The following is an 8,397-nucleotide window of genomic DNA, read 5'->3' as shown; positions in this document are numbered from 1 at the left end:
CAGGCAATCATAAGTGGCAGAGACTATTCTAGAAGTTAATGAAGGGAATATCCATGTAAGCATTATGTGGGATGTTAACGGGGTATCCCATGGTACACCATAAGCTTTTAAGGGTCTGGGTTTTAATAATAATATGCCAAATTATGAAATTGTGAACATTTCATCTTTCTACTGACTGAGTTGTGTTGTTCTCTATCAGAAATAATGAATACCTTTCTTCTTGTGTAATCAGATACATAATTCACTTGTATTACTTTCCAGCAGTTTCGACTGTTACTTCTACTTTGACCCCTGACATCACAGTGAGACCAACTAGTAAGTATCCCTTACTTTGCAATTGCATTGTTAGTTCACTCTAATTCACTAAAGCTCCAACAGGTTTACTCATAGACTTATTCATGGCTGCTTGTACGCTAAATTGTTCTACCTGTGTTAAATATGAATGGTGCCGGAGGGGATGGCTGCCGTTTTATGGGTTCCTAACCAATTGTGCTATTCTGGATGTTTTTTTGCGTTGTTTGTAATTTGTTTTGTACATAATGTTTCTGCCACCGTCTCTTATGACCGAAAAGAGCTTCTGGACATCAGAACAGCGATTCCTCGCTGGGCGAAGATTTTTTCTTTAATGAATTGAAGGAGAAAGATTTACGTCTCTTCACAGACCAGGCCCAAAGCCCCGTCATTCGCATGAAGAGGAGACGCCGATACAGGGGCCGCAGATCCTGATGCCTGGTGAGAATTCGTCTGCAAGTGGATAATCCTGCTTTACCATCCGTATCTTATGTTTCACCGAGTCATGGCTGAACGAGGACATGGATCATATACAGTTGGCTGGGTTTTCCCTGCATCGGCAAGACAGAACAATAAACCTCCAGTAAGAAGAAGGGTGGTGGTCTGTGTCTATTTGTCAATAACAACTGGTGCACAATCTCTAATATTAAGGAAGTCTAGAGGTTTTGCTCGCCTGAGGTAGAATATCTCATGATAAGCTGTAGACCACACTATTTACCAAGAGAGTTTATCTATATTTTTTGCAGCTGTCTATTTACCACCACAAACCGATGCAGGCACTAAGACCTCACTCAACGAGCTGTATAAGGCCATAAGCAAACAAGGGAATGCTCATCCAGAAGCGGCGTTCCTAGTGGCTGGGGACTTTAATGCAGGAAAACTTAAATCCATTTTACCTCATTTCTACCAGGATGTGAAATGTGCAACCAGAGAAAATAATCTCTAGACCACCTTCACTCCACAAACAGAGATGTGTACAAATCACTCCCTCGCCCTCCATTTGGCAAATCTGACCATAATTCTATCCTCCTGATTCCTGCTAACAAGCAAAAACTCAAGCAGGACTTACCAGTGACTCGCTCATTACGGATGTGGTCAGATGACACGCTTGCTAAGCTACAGGACTGTTTTGATAGCACAGACTGGAATATGTTTTGGGATTCATCCGATGGCATTGAGGAGTATACCACATCAATCACCGACGTCATCTGTACGTACATATGCCAACCAGAATCCATGGATTACAGGCAACATCCTGTAATAGAGCTGCCGCTTTCAAGTAGAGGGACACTTATCCAGATGCTTATAAGAAATCCTGCTATGCCCTCAGACGAACGATCAGACAGGCAAAGCATTAATACAGGGCTAAGATTGAATCCTACTACACTGGCTCTGATGCTCGTCGGATGTGGCAAGGCTTGCAAACTATTATGGATTACAAAGGGAAACCCAACCGTGAGCTGCCCAGTGACGAAAGCCTACCAAACGAGCTAAATGCCTTCTATGCTTGCATCAAGGCAAGCAACGCTAAACCATGCATGAGATCACCAGCTGTTTCGTACGACTGTGAGATCACGCTCTTCTTAGCCGATGTGAGTAAGACCTTTAAACAGGTCAACATTCACAAGGCTGCAGGGCCAGACAGATTACCAGGACACATACTGAGAGCATGCACTGACCAACTGGCAAGTGTCTTCACGGACATTTTCAATCTCTCCCTGACTGAGTCTGTAATACCGACATGTTTCAAGCAGACCCCCATAGTCCCTGTGCCCAAGAACGCCAAGGCAACCTGCCTAAATGACTACTGGCTCGTAGCACTCACATCTGTAGCCATGAAGCGCTTTCAAAGGTTGGTCATGGCTCACATCAACACCATAATCCCAGAAACTCTAGAACCCACTACAATTCACATACCGCCCCAGCAGATCCACAAATGATGCAATCGCTATTGGTCTCCACACTGCCTTTTCCCAACAGAACAAAAGGAACACCTACATGAGAATGCTGTTTGTTGACTAAAGCTCAGCGTTCAACACCATAGTTCCCCTTAAAGCTCATCTCTAAGCTAAGTACCCAGGGCCTAAAATCCTCCCTCTTCAACTGGATCCTGGAATTCCTGACGGGCCGCCCCCAGGTTGTAAGGGTAGGCAACAACAAAATCTGCCTCATTGATCCTCAACACAGGGGCCCATCAGAGGTGCGTGTTAAGTCTCCTTGTGTACTACCTGTTCACCCATGACTGCGTGATCATGCACGTCTCCAACACCATCATTCAATTTGCCGACGACACAATGGTGGTAGGCCTGATCACCGACAATGATGAGACAGCCCATAGAGAGGAGGTCAGATACCTGGCAGTGTGATGCCAGGACAACAAGCGTTCCCTCAGCACGCCCCCCATTCACATAGACGGGGCTGTAGTGGAGCGGGTTTGAGAGCTTCAACTTCCTTGATGTCCGCATCACTAACAAACTAACATGGTCCAAACACACCAAGACAGTCGTGAAGAAGGCATGACAATGCCTATCCCCTCTCAGGAGACTGAAAAGATTTGGCATGGGTCATCAGATCCTCAAAAGTTATACAGCTGCACCATCGAGAGCATCCTGACTGATTGCATCACCACTTGGTATGGCAACTGCTCGGCATCCGACTTCAGAGGGTACTGTGTACGGCCCAGTACATCATTGGGGACAAGCTTCCTGCCATCCAGGACATCTATACCAGGTGGGGTCAGAGGAAGGCCCTAAAAATTGTCAAAGACTCCAGCCACCCAAGTCATAAACTGTTCTCTCTGCTACTGCATGGCAAGTGGTACAGGATTGCTAAGTTTAGGTTCAAAAGGCTCCTTAACAGCTTCTACCCCCGAGCCATAAGACTGCTAAACAGTTAATGAAATGACTAACCAGACTATTTGCATTGACCTCCTTTTTATTCTGCTGCTGCTCGCTGTTTATTCCCTATGTATAGTCACTTTTCATCTTCCTACATATACATATTACCTGAATGACCTCCTATATATAGCCTCGTTATTGTTATTTTATTGTGTTACTTTTTAAAATTGTATTTGTTTACTTACTTACTTAATAAAACGGCATTGTTGAAAGTAAGTGTTTCATGGTAAGGTTGTATTGTAACACCTGTTGTATTCGGCGCATGTGACAAAACCATTTTATTTTATTTTATTTGAAACAAATTTACATTTCTCTTCTCATCTCTTCTCACCTGGTTTGACCTCTCCTTTGGCCCCCAGCACAGCAGTGAATCCTACATCAGGTGTGTTGGTAATCTTTAGTTAGTAAAATAATTGACTTATATTATCTTACCCAGGTATTTCTATTCTTTTTTTCATCACAAATGTGCCTAATTACTAGAAAAGAGGTTGATATTGGATTGATTAAATCATCCCATTAAGATACCTTATTGTATAACCAGATCCAATGACTTTGCTTTGCACCAGATTTGACTGTTAGTCCTACCTTGACAACTGACACCCCAAAGAGTCCAACTGAAAGTGAGTATGACCACACAATTTTTGTTTATTGGTGTTGACTAAGTTGTGATGTGTGTTAACTGTTAACAAACCGTCTCTATCTTGTATGTGCACAGGAGGTCAAAGCTCCACAGAAAGCGTTGTGAATTCAAACAGTCCAAAAAGAGTTTTGGGTAAGTATCCTTATTTAGTAATCCCACAGCAAAAATACACTTGTCTTTTCCTTCTAGAACTGACTTTGCTGATAACTACTTTGTTGAGGGAAAATGTACTTGTTGTGATATGTTGTTGCCTCACCAAGCTATCTTAAGAGGAATGCACTAATGTAAGTCACTCTGGATAAGAGCCTCTGCTAAATGACTAGTCGTGGAAATTTCCATCAGTGACACCTGAAGTCAATATTAAATTAATCATTCTTTATTATCAACAAGCTGGAGAGGTTCCAACAAACTTAATGTACCATAGTAAACATCGGTCGGGAGCTCCGCCGGAGAAGTCCCATTAGTTCTCTTATATAGTGCTTAAATAGACAAGCTATATTTGCAAGATTTAGCTTATTCTTTATTTATAATTAATTTATCATTAACGTTTGGTTCATGCATGTGACCAACCAATACCTCACGAGGCTTCTTCTCTTCAAGCTGAGACTTTGAAACTGATACACAGCCTTTCGGTTTTCAAAACAATGTTCTTGGCGTACTGCCAAATTGCTTATACTGATAGTGAGGATTCCTCCCAGTCACGATCAATCAGTCATTTACATGAACCCAGTCGAATTGGTTATTAGAAAAGCACAAACAACATTTTCCTTCACAGACTCAAATGTAAAACGCTTAGCTGACTAGCTGTCTTTTCTCACATATATGAAAAAGGAAACGTTTACCAAGACTAATAATAATGTGGTATTCTAACACCTGTCTACCATTGAAGTATTTACATTTGGATTAAGAGATAATGACCTCTCCTGATGTCATCATGTCACCAAACAGCGGTGCAATTATGGCAGGCAGCAGTGGGTATGGCTTCTGGAGTGGGCGTGTTCCTGATGGGATTGACAGCTGTCTATCTCTGCAGGAGGACCAGTGAGTACTTCTGATTCTGCATAACAAATCATTTGCAAACATTTTCTTTCTCATATTAATGTAAGTGCCTTTGACATGGGTTAATCTTTCAACTCCTTTTGGTGATATTGTGTATTGTAGGCTATATTCAATATCATTCATGTAGCCTAATTTGTTTTTCAGAGAAAACCAATTCTCAGAGGTAAGAATTCCCTTGTGAATATGATGCAGATTGGATCAACCTTTAGTTCTGTATTGTCCATGATGAGATGTTCTTACCACAACCTTCTTATACTTTTATGTTGTACAGACCTACAGCCAGACAGGATGATCACAGCCAATGTATGTTCCAAACAAAATACATCAAACACTGCACACACTACTAACACAACTACACACATGCATGTACAAACACAAATTCTAATTTAATTTTTATTTATTTTCTGTTGTAGGTGATTTGGTGATGGGACCTATGAGCAGTGCAGCCATGTTGGATTCAAGGGATGCTGGGATCTATTCTCTCATCACTTATGTACCGTCCACGTTTTTGCCCTCAGGTGAGTTTCATCCTGACCTGGGACGTGAATATTGGACCCTCAGCACAATAACACTTGGTCACTCAATGCCAACCATACTAACTTAAAATCTATTAGTCAAAGCATCTTAAGAGTATGAGAACAGAGCTGTAGGTCTCCAGGGTGGTTTGAGTCAGGAGGAGAAGAATGAAGTGACATCAAGCCCTGTTATTTTCACTTCTTCTGACCCCCCCCCCCCCGTCGTGTCTTTGGGGGTACCATTAAACTGAAGATATGTTTATCAATTAGCTCCCTGTAATTATTATCACGCGATTAAACTGATTAATCGTTTAATTGTAATTAACTAGGAGGTCGGGGCACCAAGGAGAATATTCAGATTACAAAGCTATAATTTTCCTAATATAACTTTCCTTTACTATAATATTATATTCTATTATAGTATAGGTCGATTATCTTCTAAGTTTAAATGGTGTATTTACCTCTAGTCCAGTCTCATTCCAAAACGTCGTAAATTGTATCTGCACGAACCCAGTCTTTACTAAAATCATCCATACATCAATTGTCTTAAAATCATTTATTTACTACACTAAGTAATTAACAGAAAAACATACAAACAGTAATTATCGTCAACAAAGGATTGGTATCGGAATGTGCCCTTGTGGGCTAAACAGGCTGGTCGGCCTGTTGAACAATGGGTCGTAAATGGTCAGCTGAGAAGTTTACACAGAGTTCATTAACAATTGACAATTGAAGGCTCACTCATTCGGGAACAATTGCAATCAATATATATATTTACGCTCAGTGTGTCGTTCTGATTCTTGTTGGAGAGTAGTTCTGTTGGGGAGTTTTGTCCGCTTTCTCTCTCTCTCTCTCTCGGTTAGAATGGATCTTTCAGAGCGACATTCATTAATGTCGTCATAGAATGGTGGTTTCGTTGGTCTTCGCGTTCGATGATATAATTTACTTAGCTGCAGACTAATAATTAATATCAAAGACTTGTTCTTATTCTGTCGGTATCAATAGTCTAAAAGTTAACCACGTGGTATGGTTCACTTTCAGTAGAGGAATTGGAAGGTAGAACCTATGTGCCAACGGAGTGTAGGCCTGGTCTGGAGAAATGTAAATCAGGGAGTGTTTTATAGTGCACATCGAACAGGCTGGTCAAATGACGCCTGGTCCTGTATATGTCCCTGGGGCGTGCCTATGACTGAGTTAGAGTTGGTTACAGAAATACAATTCTATCACATTACATCAGTACATAGCATCTCAATGTCTTACAAAGGCTTTATCCTTATCAATACATTCCATACACCCATATGAGGCAAGTTTTAAACTGAGTCTATTATATGAACAGTTGTATGGTAATATGGCTATATTGTCTCTTCTGAGTATCACAAAATGGTACCAGCGGATCAGTTCGTAGCTGGATTCTTCAATTCTATGAGTTGGAAGAATTTCCTTTGTCTCTCTATGAAACATGGGGTAGGAGATTCTCCTCAGAGGGTTTTTTACAACCCTGGGTTGGGGGGAAGGTAAGTTGGGTGATGGTACAAAGGGGAGGGGGTCAACTGTCCTTCCTGTACCCAAAGAGGCCAACGTCATGACACCCCCCACACACACAACCTCTAACTTATGGCTTTGTCGCTCTCTGTGAGATGCAGGTCCTGTGCAGGTATCTGCAAATGAAGATGCAGGGATCTACAGCCTGATCCCTTATGTATCATCCAAATCTATACTATCAGGTTTGTCTATTTAACTCTATCCCAAAGATTCATAACATGTGGGGCTTTTTATAGGACTCAAAGTTGTTTAGGCTTGGATTTTGGTCTGATGTAGTCATATCAGTAAGCATGTATGTATATAAATTATACATAAGATAATGTGTTAGAGTATCTTGAAAGCATGAGAACAGAGCTGTAAATCTGCAGGATGGTATGAGTCAGGAGAAGTGACATTAAGCACAGCAAAGTAACACACACAACCACACCCACACGTGCACACACACACACACACAAACACTCACTCAGGCTCCCTCTGTGTTGTACAGGTCCTTTTGAAGAAAATGGAAAGTCATCTGAAAATGAGAATGTAAGTTCAGAATCACCCACTGTGTTTGGTGATTGTGAACGACTCTTAGTTTTAGATTGATGTTACATCCTTTTACATGACATTACATTTACAGTACTGTAGAATCAAAGGACTGAAGTTAAACTGTTTCTTTTCTCTAGTCTGATATGTACCGCGTATACAGCCCAATCCTCGACAGACCAGCAACCTCAGCCCAGCCGGATGGGTTGTACAGTCTTCTGCAGACACACTGACACTACACCACTGGCTTTCTGTAGCTATGTATGTGTGTGTATGTGTGTCTCACAGAAATACTTTTTCTTGCAGTATGTCCTTTATTTATCAAACATCATGTTACTGTAAATAAGTATCTAAATCATCTACTGCAGTGCCGTTTCTATTCATAAGTGAAATAAGCGGCCGCTAAAGGCCCCCCCTCCCCCCCAAAAAAGTTGGGAAGTCAGTCGGGGTCTCAACATACTGTTACTTAGGATAGTAGCATACACAACGTGCAGTTTCGAAATGTGGTTCCGCATCAGCCATTTTCCTCTTGTTATGTCAGTCATAGACAGTCACTCAATTAGCCCATATCAGCTAACATTTTATAGATAGCTGGCGAGACCAACTTGCCTAGCAATCTAAGCCTTGTAGTAATGGGCGAATTACTGCCCAGGGGCCTGACCTACAGGGGGCCCCAATTGATTTTGTTAGTCACTCTCACTCAGATATCAAATGAACATGGCATAAGTCATGGCAAAATGTGTAGAATTGCAGGAAATGATCTATAAAATGTCTAAAATGTCTCTCCATCCCATTGCACAATGTGTAGAATTGCAGGAAATTAGCTTTATAATTGCAACTTTCTCTCCGCCCCATGGCAAAATGAGTAGAATTGCATGACATTAACTGTAAAGCTGCACAGTTAAATTGATTTAAATTAAGTCAT

General features: G+C 41.4%; 1 long non-coding RNA gene across 1 annotated transcript; it reads left to right on the top strand.

Moving 5' to 3' along the window:
- The first annotated feature begins 6,758 nt into the window (after nucleotides 1–6,758).
- On the top strand, nucleotides 6,759–7,882 carry LOC145859522 (uncharacterized). Its single transcript, XR_014379724.1, has 3 exons — nucleotides 6,759–7,126; nucleotides 7,432–7,472; nucleotides 7,613–7,882. It is a non-coding gene; the product is annotated as an uncharacterized LOC145859522 (long non-coding RNA).
- The last annotated feature ends 515 nt before the right edge of the window (nucleotides 7,883–8,397 follow it).

Source organism: Salmo salar, chromosome 12, assembly GCF_965601325.2.
Source record: "Salmo salar chromosome 12, fSalSal1, whole genome shotgun sequence".
Lineage (NCBI taxonomy): Eukaryota > Metazoa > Chordata > Actinopteri > Salmoniformes > Salmonidae > Salmo > Salmo salar.
The sequence above is the reverse complement of the archived record's forward strand: the minus strand, read 5'-3'. Positions and strand labels throughout refer to the sequence as shown.